This window comes from Apium graveolens, chromosome 7, assembly GCF_009905375.1.
Source record: "Apium graveolens cultivar Ventura chromosome 7, ASM990537v1, whole genome shotgun sequence".
In the NCBI taxonomy this organism is placed as follows: domain Eukaryota; kingdom Viridiplantae; phylum Streptophyta; class Magnoliopsida; order Apiales; family Apiaceae; genus Apium; species Apium graveolens.
Genome location: NC_133653.1, coordinates 24803417 through 24828348, shown reverse-complemented (window position 1 = coordinate 24828348; position 24932 = coordinate 24803417). Strand labels below are relative to the sequence as shown.

The 24932-nt window shown below is 33.2% G+C and overlaps 1 long non-coding RNA gene across 2 annotated transcripts; it reads left to right on the top strand.

Moving 5' to 3' along the window:
- Positions 1 to 645: 645 nt before the first annotated feature.
- LOC141672728 (uncharacterized) lies at positions 646 to 6022 on the top strand. 2 transcript variants are annotated; one of them, XR_012555687.1, is made up of 5 exons: positions 646 to 975; positions 1101 to 1356; positions 1447 to 1551; positions 2089 to 2280; positions 5241 to 6022. It is a non-coding gene; the product is annotated as an uncharacterized LOC141672728 (long non-coding RNA). The 2 variants fall into 2 exon arrangements; XR_012555686.1 differs by having other exon boundaries at positions 2089 to 6022.
- Positions 6023 to 24932: the final 18910 nt, after the last annotated feature.

Here is a 24932-nt window from a genome sequence, read left to right as displayed (position 1 = left end):
TTCTATTCTTCAGAGTCTTGTGGGACAACTAAATGCAAGAGACATCACACGGGGTGAGTATGGTGTCATTTAAGATTAATAGTTGCCATGGTTACTGATTTGAAGTGTATTGAGAGTGTATGATAAAATCTGCAGCAAAATATGACTAGAAAATATTAAATTTCAGATTATATTCACAATTTAAGGTACTCAAGCAAAATATGACTAGAAAATATTAAATTTCAGATTATATTCACAATTTAAGATCCTCGAACAAAATATGACTGAATTGCTGGAGGCTCGCGCGCTGCCTACAAATTGATGGAAAATACGAGGCAAATAAGCTCAAAAAGGATCGGTTTTACGATGTGCATTATATGGTGAATAAATAAATAGATCCTATATTTCTAACACTATTTTGGATATCTAGAAATATATTCTAGTAATTCCAGTAATTGATATGCACTACTGTATGCCCAGCTCCAAGGGACAAAAAATCTAATCAGTTTTAGTAGCATATATATATTCTTATTATGGCATATATGGAGATATATTTGTTTTTTGGCCTAATTTTGATATATTCCTAACTTATTTTTCACATAACACATATAAAGAGAATATATATTATTTTTGAAAATATACACTCCACAAATTATAATCCTCTTACATAATGTATTTATAAATATATTATTTTCTCTTGTTTTATTTTTGGGTGGCAAGGGTTTAGGGTCCTTTCATAAACCCTAAAGTTTACGCCCGCAAACAGAAAAGGGTTAGGGTTTGATAAGAAACATAAACACCAACACAGAAGAAGAATGGGGGTGGTAACGTTATATGTTGGTAATCTGGATAAATGCGTAACTGGTAGGCAGTTGGGTCTCCATTTCCTACATCATGCTCCGGATTCAGCAGCTAATTTTGGTGTTATTGTTAAGGATTCTCAAACCCAAAAGTCTCTCGGTTATGGTTTTATGGAATTTCCTGATTACGAAGATGGTTAGTTACTCGATTTATATTCTACTTATTTTGTATTCATCCTTCATTACTCGTGATTTATCCTTTGATTATTATTAATTCATGTTTCTTCATTTCTCATGGTTCCAATATATGGATTCCCCCAGCGTGCATATAATAAACTCTCTCTTAGAATTCATGGTGGCATATCCAAAAAATTTATCAGGGAAACACTTTCCCCCTTTGGAGATGTTATCAATGTTCGCATAAGGGAGTCATTTCCAAAAGGTGAACTCTTTGCAGATGTCACCATGGACGATTCCAAAGCTGCTGACAGAGCTGCCGCTGCACTTATCCCGCCTCGTCCTGGCTTTCTTTAATTATCTTGGCAGAATTAACGAGGACACCTCAACTTTTAGACCTGTAATGTTCCTTGTTCAGACTTTAAGTTTTCCCACCTACCTCCCAACTTTTACGAGTACGCTAACTCTTCTATTTTGCTCGTTTCTACAGCTTGGTGAGATGGACGCCAAAATGATCATCACCAAACAGCTTCATCTTATTAATTTCTTTCAAGCCCAGGAAGAAGATGAACAACAAGAGGCAGAAACCTCATAGGTACTATGTGTTTCATTGTTTCATTATTCACATTTTGCAATTGTTAGGTCAAGTCACTTGCATCATTCGCAAAGTCAGGAACGTAAATATAAGCTGCACCTGTTACCTTAAAAGTTAAATCAAGTGCTAATGCTTTTGTGTTTATTGAACTAATTGTCAACATGCTTTTGTGCTATACTTTTACATATTCGTTGGTTTAGGAAAAATAAGTTATTTTGACAAATCTATAGTTTCTGAATTTTATGGTTTAGAAATTATTTCTAGAGGAGAGTGGGTTGAAGTTGCTAAACTAATTGGCGCTTTCTGGATGCATATTGATGAAAAATGTTAGAGGTCAAGTCGCTTACGTGATATGCTACGCCTCTATGCTTCACTGTTCAAGTTTTAACATCCTTTTGTCCATCATTCTTTGGTGGACCGTCTTTGTGTTTTTCTTTAATAATTAAATACTAATCTTTATTGACACTAGAACAAGGATCTGCACTTCTCTGCAGGGCATTGATGAAATTGATAAATTTAACTTTAATCCTCATGCAGGCGCAAGCTCAGGCACAGGCGCAGTTCTCTCATATGCTTCCAGTCGCATTGAAATCTCCCAGCTGTTCTTTTCCTACGAACCCTCTACCTCTCCCAATTTACTCTCCACCTGTGATCTACCTGTTCCCTTATCCTGGTTTTGGACAGCAAGTGCTCTACCCAGAAGCTCTTTCTACTCCAAATCCGATTTAAGTATGCTCTTTCTTTTTATTAAACTTCTCATTGCCCACTCATGTCATATTTTCTTAATGATGCTATAGTGTGCTTTTAATTCCTTAAATGAAAAAAGGAATCAAGTGAAACTTTCATAATATGTATATGGTTTCAAATTTTTGCTTCCCCTCTAAACTTTAGTCGGACAAATCAAATTGTAATAAACAAAAAATGATGCACTTATGCTCTGTCATTTGTGTGTTTGGAACTGATAACTTTGAAAACTTTAAGTGTGAGATAACTTGCATAATATGGACGTATCTTCTCTATCACGTCCTTTTCGTGGTTTAAGTGGTAGTTCTGGTCTGAAATTATGGATAGGATATATAACATATCTGCACTGTGCTACATAGATTGAGTACATAAAGCACAATAAATATTTAAAGTCGCAAACTTGATAAAGTTGTGTTGTGCAATTGTCTGGACCAGTGTAATATTTGTAGTAGAATATATGAAAACAGGAACTTGCCCCCCCCCCCCCTCTCTCTCTTTCTATCTCTGAATTCTGTATCTATCTATCTCCATCTCTCTATTACTGCCTTAATCTCTCTGGTTCCTATCTTAGTTATGTAATTCCTACCTGTTTCTCTACTGATTCTGCATTTCTTATCACTTAAACGTTCCAAAACACCAAAATGAATCAAATATACGGTCCAGGAACAGCTTGTTGTTCCTGACAGCAATATCCCAACTCCTTTTAGTGCTATGCAAGTTGCAAATGATCATGAATAATTATTTAAGAAGATGATGTGCAAGAAGGTTGGAGGGGTCGATAGGAGTGTGTTCGACAACAATTCATAATTGAATTATTCTTTTTTGTTATTGAAATGTCAAATATTGATGAGGTTCTAGGAATTGTGAGGTTCTTTTGTTGTAATTTTAGCTGCCCAATATTGAAATGTTAAAACGAGACTCTCTCTTAAAATTACAACTTAGATCCAATCTCAACCACATAAAATTTATATTTATATTGAATCCTGACCACGTAAGTAAATATTTAAATTAGTTATTCCCCTCTTCTCCATTTCTATCTATCTAACACATCATCACCGTGGAAACACCACCTTCTCGATCTAATTATTTAATTGTTCCCTTCTCTTTACCCCATTTTAAGTGTGTTTTTTAGACTAACTTGTAACCTGTAATGCTAATGCACTGTAATTTTTATAATATTTAAGTTAATTCACAGTTTTTATAATTTTATATATGTAAGAAGACTATGTATTATTAAATATATATCTATAACACACATATGTATATATATATTTATATATAGACATATATAGGGCCACGCTTCAATGATAACTTTTTAAAATGAGAACCGTGAGAACGGTTGATTTTCGTAGTTTAAATTGGTGATTTTATAAAATAAAAAAAATTGGTTTGAACAAAATCATCAATTTACCGAATTCGAAATATCAACGTTTCAAAAAATCACCAATTTTAACTCCAGAAATCACCAGTTCTCACGGTTCTTACTTTAAAAAGTTCTCATTGGAGCGTGACTATATATATATATATATACATATATGTGTTATAGATATATATATTTAATAATACATAGTCTTCTTACATATATAAACATGAAAGACGACTTAAAATATTTTTCCAATGTTATATTATTTTGATTAACACTGCATAATTAGTTTGCGCACCCACATGATCACCTTTTTGTCAATTTGTTTCAAAAAATTCATGTAACTATTTAGTTTTGATGATCACAACATAGCAAGCCATCATATTGTTATTTAAGACTGTTTGCAGGATATATCAGTTTAATTACATTGTTGTTTAAGTATCATGACAGCAAGCTGTCATAAGACAGTGATCTATTTCAGCAAGCTATGATCACATTATTCAGAACAACAGCAAGCCAAGATGGACAGTCCACATTTAACAAGGAACCATATTTTCAAGGAGAAATTTTAGGAATTTCTTTTAACGAATTGTAAGGACTTCTCTATTATATTAAATGTGGTTTATATATATAATAGAGCTCAGATATAAAATATTTTCAAATACTAAAACAGTTTTCCTAATTTGTAGGAGTTTGTTTAATCATCAAACTCTATCTCCTACAAACCTGATTAAAACGTTTTATACTTATACATAATAGAAGAGACTTTTTCTGATTGTTAAACATTCTTTCTCTCTTCTATCAAACGTATACATGAACGTTGGAAATCATCCCAACGAACTTAAACGTTAGAATTGGATTCTAACCGTTGTAAGTTGTTGAGATTGTTTTGAACGTTAGTGTATGTTTATATATGAAGTTTCTTGCAGTTTTTATGATGTACTAATTGTAGCAAGAACACTCACAACTCACTGAACTTTATTGATTCTAAAATACTCTCGAGCTCTGAATTATATATTCACGTTATATCTTAGAGAGTCTATATTTTGAGTTGTAATCACTTTATCATTCGATTTGTATGGTTCAATTTGTATTGACTAGTTGCTGGATAGTTGGCTAAGGGAAATAAGGGTTTGGTGAATTAGTGCTAGAGAAGTTTGTACTACATGGTAGTATAGTACTTAGAGGGCAGGTTCAGAAACAGGGTTTCAGCAAGCCATTATCAGCAGCTAGGACAAAGGGAGATATATTATTGTATCTTGTAGTTGTAAACTTATTGTGATTCAATAATATATTCTCTTACCAAGTTGGTAAGGGACCAAGACGTAGACCATAGGGGATTAGGGGTCGAACCTGGATAAAATTATTGTGTGTTCTTATTACTTTTCTGCATATTATTTTCTGCACTGCATTTAGTCATCTCAACTTGCTATCATTGTCAGATTATAGTACAGTTGTGAAAATCTCAGTAAGTTATTATCGGGTAAAATTTAAAACTGATCTTAGTTAGCCATATTCACCCCCCTCTAGGTGTATTTTCAGTTAGTATCAGAGTTTTGGTATACTAATCTTTCTGTAACAGGAATAGTATTCGATCGAAATGGCTGACAAATATCCCGAAGGAACCTTGGATTATCGAGCACCTCTCTTGCTTGGTACAAAAAACTATAACTGGTGGAAAGGTTGCATGGAAGTCTACCTATCCAGGGAGCCACTAGCATTGTGAGTCGTTCAGAAGGGTCCATTTGAGTTCAAGGACAAAGAAGGTAAAGTGAAAGACATTGATGATCTCACAGAGGCTGAACTACTCAAATACAGTTTCAATGGGAAGGCTAGGAATTCTCTCATGAATGGGTTATGTCCTAGTGAAGGTGATAAAGTCTCTTCATTTAAATCAGCTAAAGAAATATGGGATACTCTGGAATTGTATCACGAAGGATCCAAGAGCTTAAAGAAGGTGAAATTGAGCAAACTAATGAATGAGTTGGAAATTTCAAGTTTCGAGATGGAGAAACTATTCAAGAAAGTCAAATTAGATTCCAGACAAATCTGAATGCCTTAAAGCAACTTGGCAAACATATCCCTCAAAAGGAAATTAACATGAAGATACTTAGTGTTGTGCCATTTATCTATGAACCAAAGGTAACATCTTTGGAATCCTCTCCAACTATAGATACTATGGATCAATTGGTTGTTTTTGCAGAATTGGAACAATTTGAAAGCAAAATCAAGGAAAGCCAATTAAGTTCTATGCAAGCTCCAGTTGCTCAAATGAAGCAGTTAGCTCTTCACACTTGTAACGTCTGGGAAATTTACGTTTATACTATATCATATTTATAATAAATTATGTGTGTTAATGTGTCATTTATGTGGAATTATCTGTCAAACCCTAATTGCTAAGTATTACGTGCATTCTGTGTCGTCCCGGTATTTTTAAGATATTTTTCAGGTATTTTATTTTTGATTTATAGCTTTCATTTCAATCGTTTTACGACCCGAATCATGATTTTAAAGCAGATATTTCAAATAAAACAATGGGACTTATTTTTCATCAAACGGTTTTTACCATCGCATTATTCTGAACATCTAGGTATTTTATAAATTTTCTCGTTTTGCGAAAAATGACTTTTCTGGGCTCCATTGGGTGTTAAAAACCCCACAAAAATCATATTTTTATTTTTATAAAATTATAGGACCTTTATTTATAGCATTTCTTTGTATTTTTGCATTATTCACAAATTTTGGGAAATTTTGGCATATATATTGCATATATATTAAATATTTATAAATTAAATTTTAATACTCAAAAATTATAAAATTAGGGGCTTATTAATTTTAGAAGATGTAGAATTAGGGCCTTAATTTTATTTAGGAGTATTAATTTTACTACTATAAATAGCCTAATTTTTATTTAATTAATTATAATTAATCATTAAAAATGAGAAGTTAATTAAAATTCTCTGCAAACCGGGTCGGGAAGAACCAGTTCGGGCCGAGAATTCAAGCCGTGATTTTGAGCAGATTACAGCACCAAAACAAGTGATTCAAGTACCTAAATCGAAGGTTTTGATCTGTTCTTTTTGTTTCTAGCATCAATTTCATGTTTTGATTCGTAGTTTTTGATTTTCGATTTTTAAAGTTTATACTTGAATTAGGACTTTTTGATTCTAGGGTGATTATGATGTTTTGATGATTGATATAGCTTCCTGATGTTATTTGCAATCGATTCATGATGTTTAATTGAAGAAACGATACCTGGATAGCAAAGCTCGATTATTAGGGTTTATGTTCAATTTTCAAATCTTAACTCTGTAATTTTTGTGAATATTTGGTTATTAAGATGTTAGGGCTTTGATTGTACGTGTTCTTAGCTTTGATTTGCACTATAAATCATCGAGTTTCATGTACAAATGAATGATTTCGAATTTTCGGCCGGAGTTGATGTCGGTTTGATCGGAGTTGAAGATTACAAGATGTTTTTGGTATGTTTTTGTCGGAGATGAGTCGCTGCAGTTATGTGGAATTGAAACCCAGTAAAAACCACACCAAACGGTGTTGTTTTTGGCCTGAAATTGGCTCGCCGGAATCTGCTCCGGTGGGCGGTTTCTGGAAAAATCCGGTCATGTTCTTCATGACCCGGATTATAACCCGGTTGACCCGTTTGGTTAACCCGGTTTTGATTATTAATTAATTAATTATTAATTATTTATTAATTATTAATTATTTAAAAATGATTAATTATTTTGATAATTAATCAAATAATTTTCAATAAATCATAATAAATTCATTTTAATTCCAAAAATTATAGAAAAATCATTATAAATTATCAATTATTAAAAACAATTATTATGATTATTTTAGGGTTTAAAAATTAGTAATAATTATTTATATTGAATAATAAATTAAATTATTCGTGTTTAATTGATATTAAATAGGCCGTTAATCCGATTCGAGCGAAACGAAAGCCCTTTGACTCAGAAAAATGAATTATTTTCATTAAAAATAATATTAAAGCCTAATTTCATCTAGAAATTAGTTGAATTTGTTATTTGTTTGATTATCTTCATTAAAAATAATATTAAAGCCTAATTTCATCTAGAAATTAGTTGAATTTGTTATTTGTTTGATTATCAGTCGAGTTGCGTGCCGAGACGAGTCCGAAAAATTCCGAAAAATAGGAAACAAGTCGGATAATGATTAGTTGAGCGATCATCGAGTCGATTTTGATTCTAAAAATTATTTTAAACGTTAAAAATGATTATATGCTTATGTGCTTATGTATATTATGTGGTTAATCGAGTTTTACTTGCTAATATATAATATACGAGTCAGTCATAACTCATAAGCGCATGGGTAGACAATAGAAACGATGTGAAGTCGGGTTAAGGCGCAATTGAAGTACAAAATGACTAAACCATTTTATTTCTCTAACAGAAGCTAAGCCATCAAGGAAGGTTGAGTCGGTGATAGACAAAGGTGATATATTTGCAGTGAGTCGCGTAAAATGCAAGTTTTTCTCCTATTCTAATTTCAGAATAGTGATATTTTTTCAGATTCTTATCACGCTTGCACTCTTTTGATTCTTGTTCATATTTCATTTCGATTCTTAATTTCTCCTTTTTATTTGAATTCATTGTTTATATTCCAATTGTTACTCACAAATATTGATATATCCAGGTGATTAGAATATATCAAAGCATACCGATTGTTCCGGTTGCTACTCCATGGACTGGATAGTGATACTTTTGGGGATTAAGTTTACTTAATCCTAAGGACCGGGACATAACCGGATCCTTGAGATGGGCCGTAGTGCCTGGATGCCCGACGGGATCTATATAGTGGGATATAGATCTGCACTGTATCATGGTTGATCAGCAGGGTATAGATGCGAACTTGTGTCCAGTTTAGTTCATTTGTACTCGCCAGTAATGGCCTTCTTTCTACTCTCGCGGGGTTATATCTTTGCTGATATACCCAGGTTACCGTTTCACTTAAACTGCTTAAACACTGTTTATATTTTGTAGACTTGTTGAGTAATTTTTGGTTCACCCCTTTTTGTTGTTATTCACCTTATTGTTTTCAGTTAAGAAGTAATATGAAACCCATCAGGACTCGAGTGGTAAAGAAGCGGGTCAAGCCTCGGGATCCTCTCATACCTAGGGCTGTCAAACGGATAATTCGGATACGGATCTGCCTATATCCGGATCCAGATCCGAAAATTTGTATCCGTATCCATATCTGAATCCGAAAATATTTAAAGAATAATATACGGATCCGGATCCGACGGATACTATCCGGATACGGATAATATCCGGATCCGAATTCGATTTTCAATCAGATTTTTTAATTTTATATTAAAAATTAAAAAAATTGAAAAAAATTGAAAAAAATATAGTTAAAAATAAAAATTCATTTTTAAAAATTAAAATAAGTGATAAAGTGATTTAATTATATTCTATTTTTTCAAAAAAAAAATCAATATAATCCTTATCTTTAAATTGTTGAACTCAAATGATTTTTTTCTATATTTCTATAAAATTTGTATAAACATAATATTTAATATATATATGTGTGTATGCGCGCGCGCACATAAACACACTATAAATTTAATATAATATATTTTTAAATTATTTAAATATTTAAATATAAAATATATGTATTCGGATTCGGATAATATCGGATACGAATATGCCTATATCCGTATCCGTATCCGCAATCGTCGGATTCGAATACGGATAAATATCCGTTTTGTGTCGGATACGAATAATATCCGTTTTATTTTGGATACGAATGCGGATTTTTCGGACGAATATCGGATTTTTCGAATTTTTTTGACAGCCCTACTCATACCCAAGGTGTTGATCCCAATCTAGGAAGAAAGTTTTGAGTTGCCCGAACAGGTGGAGTGTAGATAGTTAGTGTGTGTGTTTGAATGAAAGATGAAATTAGTTTAAAACTGGTTAGACAATGCTTTGTAATAAAGAGAGTTTGTAAGATTTTGAATTTGGTTTGTAATAAAGTAGTTAGTGGTTCTTGTTTTTATACTTCAACCTAAAAAGATCCTGGTTAGTGTTAAAGGGGTTTAGATTCATTTCTTTATTATTTGTTAATCAGATTTTACAGGTTGGGTGATTAGCTAGTAACCCCCAGACTTATACCCCCGGTCTGGAGGGCGTTACAACACTAATGACTGCTTACTGAAATCTGAAGATAAGTCAGATGAAGAATTAGCTTTAATATCCAGGAAGATCAGAAAGATGATTGAGAAGAAGAACAAGCTAAAAAGAGATAAAGGCAGATTTTCCAACAACAAGAAGGCCAACAAGGAATCAAAAGATCAGACATGCTTTGAATGTGGAAAGCCAGGCCATTATAAGCGGGACTGCTACAAATTGAAATCAAAACATCAAACTGTCTTCAAGGATAAGAAGAAAGCTAAAGCTCTAATGACTTGGAATGAAGATGACTCAGTTTCCAGTGATGATTCAAGTGGAGACATGGTCAATCTTGCCCTAGTTGGACTTGATGCTGATTCTGTTCGAGGAAATTCAGAAAGTGGCTACATAGAAAGTGATTCTGAAGAAGATCAGAGTGAGGTAAACTCTTGTAAATATAATTTATCTTCTGAAAATATTATTTTAGAACCACTAACCATGCAGGAATGTGAGGATGATCTATGGGAGAATATTATTCTCTTAAAACTGAAAATAGCAAGCTAAAAGAGAAGAATAATTATCTCAAGACCATGGTTCAAGATTTGATGAGCAAAGTGGATACTTGGATTGACAAGAAGGTACCTACACAAGTTGACAAAGAGGATGAAATCAAGGATCTTCAAGCTAAAGTCAGTCATGTGGAAAACTTCAACAAAATTCTCCTCAAAAGAAACAAGACTCAATTAATGGAGATTACAGAGCTAAAGAAGGAGATTGAAGCAAGGGATGAATGTTTGGAGTTGTTCAAACTCAGATAATTAATCAATGCAGAACCTACAAATCAAGCAGAAGAATCATCTCAGCAAGCTGAAATTATAAGTCATCAAGCTGAAAAGATTGATCTGCTCACAAAGGAAGTTGAGGATCTGAAAAGGGGCATTGAATCTTTTGTTCAAGGAGAAGAGTCTCAAATCAATGATGAACAACACAAATATTCTATTGGTTAGAGAAGGAATTGGAATGAATGCAAACAAGAAGGATAAAGCTCTAAGATCTGAAGGAAAACATGGCATACCCTATTATTATGCTATGCCTTGGAAGATATGCAACAGATGTGGAAAGAAAGGGAATTTGGAAAAACATTACAGAGTTCAGAATGGACAGAAATCATACCATGGAGGAAACAAACAGAAGACAACTTACTATGGTCATAATGGCAGAACAAAGACAGCTTATTATAGTCAGAATGGCAGAACAAAGACAACCTACTATCATCAAGATAAAAGAGTTAAATCACCTAGATTTATCCAAAAATGGATTAAGAAATTTGATTTACATATTTTATATGTTTTATCTGCTAACCATGTCGGACCCAACAAACTTTGGGTAGTAAAAGGTTGAGTTGTTTTATTTGTTTTGTAGATACGTCTTGCCGCTCGAGTCAAATCAACTCAATGGATCTTGGATAGCGGATGTACTAGACATATGAGTGGAGACAAAGCACAATTCTTGAGTCTTCAGATGAAAAAGGGTGGAAGAGTGACTATTGGTGATAGCAAAACTCTTCAAATGCTTGAAAAAGGTAAAATAGGTAATAAACACATTTCAATTGATAAAGTTCAATATGTTAAGGGTCTAAAATATAATCTGCTTAGTATAAGTCAGTTATATGATGATGGTCATAAGGTTGATTTTGGTATTGAAAAGTGTATTATTTCTATTGGTACTAACAAAATCCCCCTAGTTGCTAGAAGGGAAGGAAATATATATATATTGGACTTTGAGTTTCAGAAAATAGCTTGCTGTCTTGCTGCAATAGACATGGATCCTTATGTTTGGCATAGAAGATTGGGTCATGATCACATGGACTTGCTTAACAAGATTTCAAAGAAGAAACTAGTCAGAGGTTTACCCAAAATCAAGTATGTCAAGACTGAGGTGTGTTCAGCATGCCAATTAGACAAGCAAATTAGAAGTACTCACAAAGCAAAAAAGATGGTGACTACTTCTAAACCCTTAGAACTTTTGCACTTAGACTTATTTGGTCCAGAAGCTTATAAAAGTATTGGAGATAAGCAATATGGTTTTGTAATTATTGATGATTATTCACATTTTACATGGGTATTGTTTCTTCGTACTAAAGATGCTGCTTTTATTGAGTTTGAAAAACTAATTAAGTTACTTGAGAATAAGCTCAATACAAAGCTTGTAGGTATAAGGAGTGATCGAGGTGGTGAATTCCAAAAGGACTTTATTATTATTTTTGTGAAGAAAGAGGAATATCACACGAATTCTCGGCTCCAAGGACTGCATAACAAAATGGTGTGGTAGGAAGAAAGAATAGGTCATTGCAAGAAACAACAAGGACATTGTTGCAAGAAAGCAAGCTACCTAGAAGTTTTTAGGCAGAAGCAGTCGACATAGCATGCTATGTTCTAAATAGAGTATTGATAAGACCTATTTTGGACAAGACTCCATATAAATTGCTAAAGAAAAAGAGGCCCAACATCAGTTACTTTAAGATTTTTGGCTCAAAGTGTTTTGTGCTCAAGACAATTGGTAATGATGGTAAATTCGATGCTATATCTTATAAAGCTATTTTTCTTGGTTATTCTATGAAAATTAAAACCTATAGAGTTTATAATTTGTCTAACCATATTGTTGAGGAATCTATAGATATTACTTTTCAAGAACTTAACAATGATCTTCCAAGAGATGAGGAAGATGATGCAGGTGAAGCTGGACAACAGTAAGCTGAAACAGAGAAGGATACTTCAAAACAGCAAGCTGAAACAGAGACTGATTCTGGAAAACAGCAAGCTGAAATTGAAACTGCCTCTGGAAATCAGCAAGCAGAAACTTCTACTCCAGTTGATGATGTAATTGTAAAAATGGCAAAGATGACTCTTGATGGTCCTAAAGGAAATCGAGCAAAGGATAAAATGCCAATCTATGATGGTGAAGACTTAGCTCCTCCATCTAAGATAAGGAAGACCTCACATGAAGATATCTCAAAGCTTTCATTGCCAAAAGCTACACGGACAGTGAAGAATCACCCTCCAGAACAGGTTATTGGTGATATTACTGATGGACTCAAGACAAGAAAAGGCAATGCAATTTTTTGTGCTTATGTTGCATTTCTAGCTCAAGAGAAACCCAAGAATATCAAAGAAGCACTCGAAGATGAAAATTGGATCACGGCTATGCAAGAAGAATTCAATCAATTCGAACGATGTGATGTTTGAGAACTTGTCAAGCCACTAAAGAATGCTTCAGTCATTGGTACAAAATGGATTTTCAAGAATAAAGTGGATGAATTTGGTACTGTTACTCGAAATAAAGCAAGGCTCGGAGCACAAGGATACAATTAACAAGAAGGCATTGACTTTGATCAAACTTATGCTCCAGTAGCTAGATTGGAATCAATTAGGATGCTTCTTGCTTATGCATGCTACAAGAAGATCAAGCTACATCAAATGGACGTTAAAAGTGCTTTTCTTATTGGATTTCTGGAAGAGGAAGTTTATGTCAAGCAACCCCCTGGTTTTGAACATGAACAACATGTAGACTATGTTTACAAGCTCAAGAAGGTATTATATGGCTTAAAGCAAGCACCAAGGGCTTGTTACAAGAGGCTTAGTAAGTTTTTGATCAAAAATGGTTTCATTCGAGGTAAAATCGATCCTACTTTATTTACTAGGCAAAATGGTAATGATATTTTGATAGTTCAGATATATGTAGATGATATAATTTTTGTATCCACTAATGATTCTATGTGCGAATGGTTTTCAAAGTGTATGTGCAGTGAATTTGACATGAGCATGATGGGTGAGCTTAATTATTTCTCGGGACTCCAAATCAAGCAATCAAAGGATGGCATCTATGTTCATCAGTCAAAGTATGTGAAAAACTTGCTGACTAGATTTAGATTTGAGCATGTCAAGTCAAAATCTACACCAATGGATCAAAACAGCAAGCTGACTTCAGATGAAAACGGTAAGGCAGTTGATATCAAAATGTATAGAGGCATGATTGGTAGTCTTTTATATCTTACTGCTTCTCGGCCGGATATTATGTATAGTGTTTGTGTATGTTCTCATTTTCAAGCTAAACCTAAGGAATCACACTTAAATGCAGTTAAAAGAATATTTTGATATTTAAGTGGGACTATTAATCTTGGGTTATTTTATCCTATTACAAGCACATTTGATCTTATGGGGTATAGTGATGCAGATTATGCAGGATGTCAAACTGATAGAAAGAGCATAAGTGGTGTTTGTACATACTTAGGACAAAGTCTAGACCTTTGTCAATATTAAAAGATATTTTAAATATATTAAAAGATATTTTAATTATCAATATTTTCAATCCTCTTACACATGGGAAATAATTATGTATATAACATAAATAATATTTTGAGTCAGACATAATGAAGTGCTTGATGAGTTTTGAACCCTGGACCTTTGATAGCACTTTAAAATTATCTCTTTTACTTGTATTATATAATATATATGATATAGTTAGAATCATTGCTCCTCTTATCGGATTTGCTTCTATGTTTATTCGACCTAGTCCAAAGAGAAATACCAATCGTATATGACATGTATATGGTAAGTTCTCTTCTGATTTATTAATTTAAAGGAGGTGGTTATGGCTGTTACGATGGTAATAGTGGTTTGGAGATAAAGATTTTGTCGAAGATGGTGGTAATGGTCAGGATATGTATGACATAGAGTGCATTTCCAAGTGATTTGTTTTGAAAAGTTTGGTGATTTGTGTAGAAATTAGGTGATTTGTGTCAAATTTTTAGCGACTTATTTTAAAAAAAAATAGTAGTTTTTACTGAAATTCTGTGTTTTGGGTTGAATTTTTATGTATCTTTTCTTTAAATTTGGTGATTTGTGTCGAAATTCGGTGATTTGTGTTGATTTTAGTGGTTTGCAGTCGAATTCAGTATTTTGTGTTGAATTTTGAGTTTATTTAAATTTGAATCTAGAGATTCAATATTTGATGGTTTTAGTAATGGTATAATGGTGATTTTTTAGGTGTTGATAATAAATGTTGATATTTACGATTATAGTGATCGGAAAGTGATGGTTGTGAGGTATTTTATTAAAATATGTAGTTTAATTTAATTATGAGGTTGTGATAATCGTTAGTTTCGGTGATCGTATTGCGTGAGTGGTGGTGATCAGGTGTAGTGCAGGGGGTTGGCTGATGTTGGCTGATGTAAGGAACGATAGAGATATGATTTATTTTATAATTAAGTAGGGGTGTTTGTATACTTGTTCACATCTAGGTGATGGGTCTAAGTTCTCATTAAAAGAAGGGTCACACTAGTGTTCATGCCCACCCTATTACTATTGGATAATTGATTTTCTCTTCCCTTGCATGTGTTTATTTGACAGGAGTGACATCAAGATGATGTGTCTAAGTTCTTAATTTAGGAGGCGTATTACTATTGTTCTTGCCTACCCTATTAATACTTGATAATAGATTATATCTTGCTTTGCATGCGTTTCTTCGACAGTATTGAAAATTTTGTTTATTCTATCTTTCAACAGCATCCTGGATTTGGGCATCAGCAACAACTTTTTCCTAGTATGTGGCCGTATGAGGCAACCCATTGGGGCTCTGATTCCATAAATGATTTTTGAGGCACATGTTAACACAATACAAGCATGAGGTTCATGGACACAATCATATATTGAATGGTATTTGCAACCTATGTTACTCAGTGTGTGAATCTTTAAAGTTTGGGGACATGGGAAAACTGTTTTTCTTAATATTAGTGCATGGACATAATAGTAGGATACTGGATATATTTTATTGTAGAAATATTTGCTATAAAAAACATTTGAGGACTTTGTATATTAAGAGTAAATGTGACTTGCACTTGTTACATTTTGTCAGTTGAATGAAGTGCTCTGCTTTTGTGTATACTAAATTAATTGCAACATGTTTTTGTGCTTATACTTTTGTAAATTTGTTTATCAAAGTTATTAGTAACTGAAGAAACCTGTAATGGTGCATCGGTTGAAAGGTTATAACATGATTGTTTAATAGCAGATACACATGGAAAACTTCCACACTATTATTGACCAGTTATGGGCTAGCGTCGGTGAATATGCAGACCATGCTGCTAGGAAGGAAAAATTTGTGGAGGCCCTCAGTGTTGAGAAAAGATTCACATGCTCTAGCTAGAATTTTCAATTTATGATTAAAACTTGCTTTGTAATTATTGACTAATTTAATGATTAAAAAAACTTTGCCTAATTTTCAGTATGTGATGTATGAATTTTAATTTGAACATGGGTCAAGGTAACAACTTGCAATTATATTGTATCCTTTTTAATTTTATGCTCTGTTAATATTTTAGTTACGAGATAACGATGTCTGCAAGAGTGTGATGTTAAGTTAAATGACTTGCCCAAAATGGGTGTACAAGAGTTAGGTTGTCTCAAATGACTTGCCTCAGGCATCCTTCTCCAACCAAACCTATAAATTAAAATCATGTTGTCTGTAAGGAATGAAATGTATACATGGGGGCTGAATGTGTGTATCTTGATTTTTCTTCAAAACTTTGTAAATTACTTTCAAGAAAATCAAGTTTTTGTGTTTAGGCTTTGGAACTCAACAGACTATATATATTTGCAGTGACAATTAATTGACTGTTAAAGACACATAAAATATTTATCAAAACTTACTTAATCTTTATATTTTCCACTTCTCTACATATGTTTTGACTTGTCGATATCTCCACTTCTCTACATGTGTTTTGACTTTTCGATATCTCCACTTCTCTACATGAGTAAATGGTTTATCGATATCTCCACTTCTCTACATGAGTAAATAGCTTGTCGATATCTGCACTTCTCTACATGCCAGACTGACTTAACGACATCTCTACTTCTCGATAGGTCAAATTTACTTGAGGTAAAGAGACTTCTCTACAAGTAAAGAGATTTCTCTACAAGTAAAGAGACTTCTCTACAGGCCAAAATGACTTCTCGATATGACTTATTGATATTCCTTGATTTGAGACTCCTTGATATTTGACTTAAAATATTTTTCAATCTACAACATTATTATTTACCAAGTTTTTTATCTTCATTCTGAGGCATGATCATGCTTGATCTTCTTCCAGAGATGTATTCCTAGCTTGTTGGATGTTTACTGAAAAATACTCTAGTCTAGTATTCTTCAAACATTTTACAGACTCAAGAAATACCATTACAGGTTACATAAAAATTGCAAATTAACTAAATCTTAGGTTGTCAATATGATTTAGTCTTGTTATATTAAGGCATGTCATGCACAATATTTTCTGATAGAAATATGCTTTTAGCAGCTTAGTTTAGGACCCCACTAAAATATGCACTTGTGCAATCCAAGTCAGACAATAATCAAGGACCTCTGTTTTTTAATCATCGCTTCTTAAAAACATTCCACCATTGTTTAAATTTCTTTTTTTAGTCCAATGAAAATCGGGGTTACTAATAATACTCTTTCAACTCAGCCAAAAGAGGTTTCTAAAAATATCTTATTTAGTGTGATTAACTAAAGCATATTGTTGTTTTTTATACACGGGAAAACGTAAAAAGATTATCCATCTTTTACTTTGTTGAAAATGTAATGGCGTCAGAATATGTGGAAGAAACGCACAAACTTATATAATAAGATGTTTGCAGAAGAATTCTAATTCTTAATTTAGATGGTGTCATTGATGGTTATAGATTGAAGCTTACACATTGCCACAAAACTTGTTTCAAATAATACCAAATAACCATATTTCAAAAGAAAGTACACCAAATAACTTTTGAGTAAAAAATATTTATGCAATTTGTTTGTCATCTTTTAAACAAAACACTAGTAAAAGTAGACATACATTCAGCTTGCTTCTCATGTTTTCCTGTTAGCCTAATATTATGTAATTTGTCACTAATCTTCACTCGGTGCTTGTATTCACCAACTTATTGGTGCACTGATTTATATAGAAACAAAAATAAGCTCCTAATAAATTTTCTCAATGAATCCAGGTACACACTAATAATTCCTGCACATAAAAATAAACACAACTCTCAATCCAAATTCAACAAATAAAGTTTTCTATCCATAATTAAGATTCATGAAATTAGTCATTGTAATTGAACAAGCCAGTGAAAGTAATCATAGACCGTAACAACATCTTATCAAAAGGAATAGCAATGACAATAACATCAATATAATATCGCACTGGCGAAACCCCCTTATGTTCCAAGTACATATGAAATTCGACTCTCTTATGTTCTAAAAGCATCTTAAAACTATACTTCTCTTCTACTATCTACAGGTATAATCCTGCAACGAAAAGTTATAAGTAAATATTCTTGTCATCTGGTTCATATATTAATTAATTAATTTGGATAGGTTATTTGTGTGGAAGTACATAAATACATGAAAACTCATTTCTTATCCAAAAATGACAAATTTTTTAACACCACAATGCAGTATATAAGAGCATCAGGAAACTTGTATTTGTTAAATGTGTTATAGAAAAATTATGTAATGTACTCTAAATATAGTAATATTATAGAGCATCACGGTACTAGCCCTCCCCCTCTACCCCGGGCTCTGCCACCCCTACCCCTCCTCCACCAACCCTGCCCCTCTCACATTACCATTGAAAAATTGTTGAACTCTGCTAAATGATTCATCATCTATTGTAATTTTTTACAATTGCCGAAAGAATTGTTAAAGTAAATTTTACCCTTTTATGCATCAACTGTTATTTTGAAACGACCAATAGTTGTTCCTACTGGACATGGTATTTAGACACTTTTATCCACTTTTAAGTGCATTGTTCTAGTTGCCCACTAATTGAAAAAATACTCAAAACAAAAAAAATTTCAAACATTAAACATTTATCAAAAGGGTTGTAAACGTTAAATATGCTCCAAAACGGGTCAGACATCATAGAAAATTCACCTGACTTCTAAGAATCAAGACATTACTTCATTGAGCCGTTTGATAGACAGACATGTTCAGTAAATCGAATTCATTCTACAAATCAATAAACTAGTACCTACAACTAAAGGCATAAATTTTGACACGACCATTAGACAAATAGTAGAGAACCCAATAATAATAATGAAGACTCAGAATCGGGTCTTTGAGATATATAAATCCCCAAGTTTTTCCCAACAATAAATAAAAAAACTTTTAGAAATTTGAAATAAATAGTATTTATGTCGGTCCAGCTAAACGAGAAAAATATCTTTTTTCTGATATTTTATAATAAATATTAAAAATACGTGCCCCTAAAATTTATTGTGTACCTATATTTTTTAATTTTTTTTTGTTCTTTCATTTATATAAAAAAAATGTTCCCCTGAAAATACAATTTTTCGGTGCCCCAATTTGTTAGCATGAAGAGTTTGGACTCATGATCGATTCAGTGTGACATATAATAATAATATAAAAATATACACAGTTCGACACAACCACTATAATAAAAATATGTTTGTCATTATATACACATATTAGTCACTTTGTTCAATATGACTCTGTCACGCAAAAATATTATAATGAGTGAATAGAAAGAGTACCCAAAGAAACATAAAGCTGGTCAAAAATATGTTACGCCGTATAAGAGTTTGTAAAGTATGTTGACAAAATCATCTGCGTCCCCATCCATGTGTATCGTCTTCATATAGTGATATAACTTCAATGTCAATAGTGTGTCGGATGCAGCGTCATGAGACTCTCGAATACGGACCAAAACAAATTAAAGTAATAATATTCAATTTTAACACACCATAAACAAGATTCTTGTAAGCCAACATTATCTTAACATCAAATACACTTTTCCCAGAATAATTTTGTATCATGTCATCAAACACCAATATATTTTTAGGAAACACCTTAGTTGGCTAAAAATTTTTTAGGGCATGGCTTAGATCATAATTCTCACCATATGGAACTCAAGTTTTCTTATATAGACTTAAAACACCATTTAATAGCAGATCAGAACTAATCATGGTCTGGTAGAATCTGCAAGCCAGTATACCATCTTTGACATGCTTCGTTAGTTTCATTTTTTAAGTAAATTTATAGTATCTTCGGAGTATCGATCACTCAATCTCTCGAACTGTAAATTAAAATTACAAATAAGGGGTTTTTCTTGTCTGTTGCAAGGCATTGAACCATTTTCGTTGCTTAAAGCAAATCCAAATTGAATATATTTCATAATGCAAATGAAAGCACACATTTCAACGGTAATATATTTCATGATGTTGATGTTTCATGATGTTGATATATAAAAAAAATATATAAATTTTACCGTTGCATTATTTTCAAAAAGTTTAAAGTAATTTGTATACAAGTGTTAATTAATTTATTCATAAATAGTGATTGCAGTCATAATATTATTGATCGTGTTTTCAAAATTATTTTTGACATATTACCTATTATTTTATTTTTATAATAATATTTATTTTGCACATAAATGAAATGAAGAAAAATATTAATATCATGAAATACATTTAGGTTGAATTTTGTTTTCAACAATGAAGATGATTCACTACCTTTGAACTTGAAAAAATTCATTATATTTGAATTTTTAATTTACAATTCGAGAAAGATAGACAAATTAATATAAATAAGCATGTTAAATTAAATAGATCAGCTCAAAATTTTATATAACAATACTTAATTTTGATCTACTTCTAATAGATACATTTAATCTTTATAAAACACTTATGTGACCTATCATGAAAAATTTGACATGAATCATACCGTAAAAGTTTTTATTCAATGATTATGTTTCCAATTAATTGATTAGTGTTTGAAGATATGATTCGTAGTGTTAGGTCTCAATATGTTTGTAGAAGGGGGGTTGAATACAAAAAATACCGTTTAATCGAATAAAATGCGGAATAAAAATGTGAAACAAAATTCAAGTTAAATAAAATTATTATTAAACTTGAAAGGTGTTACAACAACGGTATCGTTTACAAGGGATTAATCTCAAATCAATTATCACAAATCTAGAATAAATTCAACATGAACTTTTTCTATTTTTGCAATAAAAAGATCAAATGCTATAAGCGATTTGAGATTAAGTTCTATGGATTTTGATCCGCTAGATTGTTACACAAGAACAAGATAAATAATTCTAGTGGTTTGGATTTAACTTTACAATCTAGAATTTTGATCTTGAATAAAGCAGATGAAAAATGATATGTCTTGCTTTTTATTTCTGCTTCTCTCTTGACTTGTATGTTCTGTATGATAATTGCATGAATGTCTTCTGCTGCTTCTTTTAATCCAACAGTCGAGTAGAATGTACTGGCATGACAATCTCTTTGAGCTGGCAAGACAATCAGAATGAACTTGCAAGACTTTCGGTATGACTATCAATTGTCATACTGATTGTCATAGTAGTTCAAAATCAGATTGTCTTACTAAATTAATAATAGATTTTAATGTAATAAAAAATCTGATAAGACAATCCTTTTGAATTAGCATGACTTTCGGTATGACTATTGATTGTCATACCGATTGTTATACTAATACAATCAGTTGTCTTTATGAATTAATAACAGATTTTAAATCAATTAAAAACCTGAAAAACCTTAATATTAATTCTGAATTAATTAATTAATTAATTCAACTAATAAAATAAATTAATCTTTGCAGATATAATTTATTCTCTTAATTAAATTATATGACTTAATTAATTAATAGAGAATTAATACTAATCTTGAGCAACATCCATTCTTCTGAATATCTTCTGAAAATCACTGAAATATATGAATCAATTCCACCACTTCAACGTTGACACTCGATGTACTGTCTGGTTCATGAGTGACTAACTTCCGTGACGTTTCTTCATGTCTTTACTTTGATACTTTGATTTTCTTCAGATTAAATCCTTGTAATTACTTGATACCCTGACGAAATCTCTGTCACTTGATTAAATCCATAATCTTGATTTATATCACTGAGGCTTGATCAATTTCTTGAGCTTCTTCCAGTGAATTAAGTCTTCAAGTCTATAGATGAATAATGTTTCTTAACCCTTTGACAAATGTTACTTTATGAGATCTCTCTGACGATAGATCCACTATTTACTTATTACATTCTTATTTGAGTTGAGTTAAATCCTCGAATAAACAAATAGGCTATGACATATGCCTTTCAATCTCCCCCTATTTGCTTGTTAGACAATAACAACAAATACCTAGAGGATAACTCAACTAACAAATAAGAAAAAGATATAAACAGTAATGCAAAGTAAATAGCAGAAAAGTTCTGGATTATATTTAACATTTTCCAGATTCCAAAAGAAATTTACAATTATATACAAGATAGATGTTCCTCTAGCCTGAACATATAACTACATTAGTCTATCTTGATTCATAAAGCTCTAATCATATTACATTGAGTTTTGAGCTAATTGACTTCAGTTGTCTTCTCTTCTGACTTCACCTTCTTCTAAATCTTGAAGCAACTCTTTGTCAAACACACGATCCTTTTCTGAAGTGAAACTTGCTGGTTTGACTGGTTGAACTCCAACTGACTTCAGCTTATTCTTGATCTGATTGTACCTTTTAATATTCTTTTCACAATAAGCTTGAATCAAATCAGCAGCTTGAGTCTTCAACATGGATGAGTATCCAGCAGTTCTTAAATGATGTTCCATCCAGACCAGATGCTTAGCTGAGTAGTCTTTAAGAGATTGTACATCTAGCTGACAGATTTGAAGACAATCAGACTTAAAGAATCTCACCTGATGAGGATTGTTGACCACTTGAGGACTAGCCCTGCTGGCAAACTCTTTAAGCCTTTCTCGAAGAACTTCATTCAATTATGAGCTTCTTTTTACTTTGTTGAGAAGAACCCAAATCTCTGACAAAGAACGATTCTCAAACAGATGAAGTGACACCTTGAAAGATCCTTCACTTTGACAATATACAAAAATGCTCATCTCATTTAGGGATCTATCAAAAGCAGTTGTGATCCTTGAGACTTCAGTCTTGATAGCATTCATGTACATGTCATTGTTAGGATTTGAGATTTCCAGCTTGTCAAGAAGATGTAGGAACTGCCTATCATTGTTAGTGCTCAGCTGAGGCATATCAAGTACTCTCCTAGCTTCATCCCATTTTTCACCAATCTTCAGTCTGACATCTCTTCTCCTTTCTTGAGCCTTAATGTCATGAAGACGTTGCTTTTTGAAGAGTTTCTGTTCTTTGTATGTATTTCCTCATGTCAATGATCTGGGAGACCTTTTTGAGTTCAGCTTCTTTTCTTTTCATCTCTGACTGCTACTGCTGATACTCTTTCTCAAAGATAGGATCCACTGTAGTTTCCTCTTCCCATTCTCCAAAATCACTTTCCTCTTCAGCTGTAAATAAACCATCTTTATCTTCCAAGACTGGTTCAGTGGGAATGTCAAAAATATCAAAGTCATCTTGTTCTCCACTGTAGTAGACATCATCAGCCTTTCCTTTGTCTCCAGCAGAGGTATCTTTTTCTTTCCCCTTTCCACTACTCTCTTTCTTCTCCCTCTTAGTTGAGGGATCCTCTACGGACTTTCCCTTAGATCCTCCATGACCTCCATCACCTCCCGAGCCTGAGCCTCCACCAGACGGCCCTTCAAAGTAAGTCATTTGTTCTTCATTGGGACAGTGAGAATTTTTGATCATGTAGTACAGGTGCTTCATCCCTTCATTCAGATGTTCCATACCTGTCTCTATCTTCAGAAATCTGGAGGAATCCAGTGAATGATTCATTTCAACCAAATCTTCAAGAGAAGTCATCCTTGTATGTAGAGAGCAGAAGTTAGAAATGTCATCAGCTGATAAAGTTGGAGTTTCCTGAATGGAATTGAGCTTTGGTGTGACAGTGTTCTTGAGATCTAAGATATCATTCCTTATGAGTGCCAGTTGATTGTTGACAGAGGTGGAAGAAGAAGACCGTTCAACCACCTGTACTTTGAATGCTTGAGCCTCAGCTTGGCTTTTTGCAAGTTCTTCTTTTAGAGCAGCAATTTGAGCTAACAGGTTTTCAGTATCTGTGTCTGTGTATGCTCTCACCTGAATTTCACTCGTGTTTGGTTCACTCACCTCACGTGCTTGTGTTTCTCTCAATATAATTGCTCGTGAGGAGTCTTCCTATTGCTGTTATTCTGTACAGGCAGTTAAAATCACCCTAGCCTCTTCAAGAGAGGTCAGTGGTGGTGCAATGGGAATTCGCGAGTCCCGATCCTCAGTCAAACCTATCATTTCATGTGAAATAGATGTCTGAATTGCTTCAGGGATAGATTGACTGAGTTGCCCTCCACTTTCTCCAGATAAATCTGCGAGTGGAGAATCCCGTGAGGGAGCCAGAGGTGTTTGATCTGGGAGGGGAGAAAATGACTCTATTAAGGGTGGCTGAGAGTCAGATTTTCCCTCAGAAGCATGTGACTGCTCTTCTGCCGTAACTATGGCAGGCACTGTAACAGACTCTATGTGCACTCCTTGCTCTGTGTCCTGAGTATTATCTGTGGGTATGTATGGTTCCATTGTGAGTAATGGAATTGTGCTTGACTCAGTACAAGATGCCATGGCCCTATGGCGAATTTCAATAGATTCATCCTGTTGAGAGAATGTCTCTAGTAACTGTTCATTGGCCATTTCAAAGTCCATGTCCTGTTGGGAGGACAAGGATGGGCTTTCAGATGCCTCAGTATAAGTTCTTCTTTTCTTTGGAGGAGGCAGAGCTGAGGGTTCACTCACATTTAACAATGCACTACTTCCTATTAATCTTCTGGGTAACATTTTAGACAGTGGGGGAGAGGTTGAGATAGGTTGTGACTCTGTGTTTGGCTCTATGACCTGGGATTGAAGTTGTGGTTCTACAACTTCATGGTCAGTCCTATCGACCACTGGGGGTCTTTCAACAGAAGTAGGAATGGAGTGAGAGTGAGGAATTACTACCTGTAATGGAAGAGCATCTGATGTTGGAGGAGCCTGGGTGGCTTGAACCACTGGAGGTTGAGGTTGTTGTTCATGACCGGGAAGATTGAAAATAGGTAAGGGAATATAAGTGGCCATGAAAGCAGATACAAGTACTGGAACTTGCATGAATTT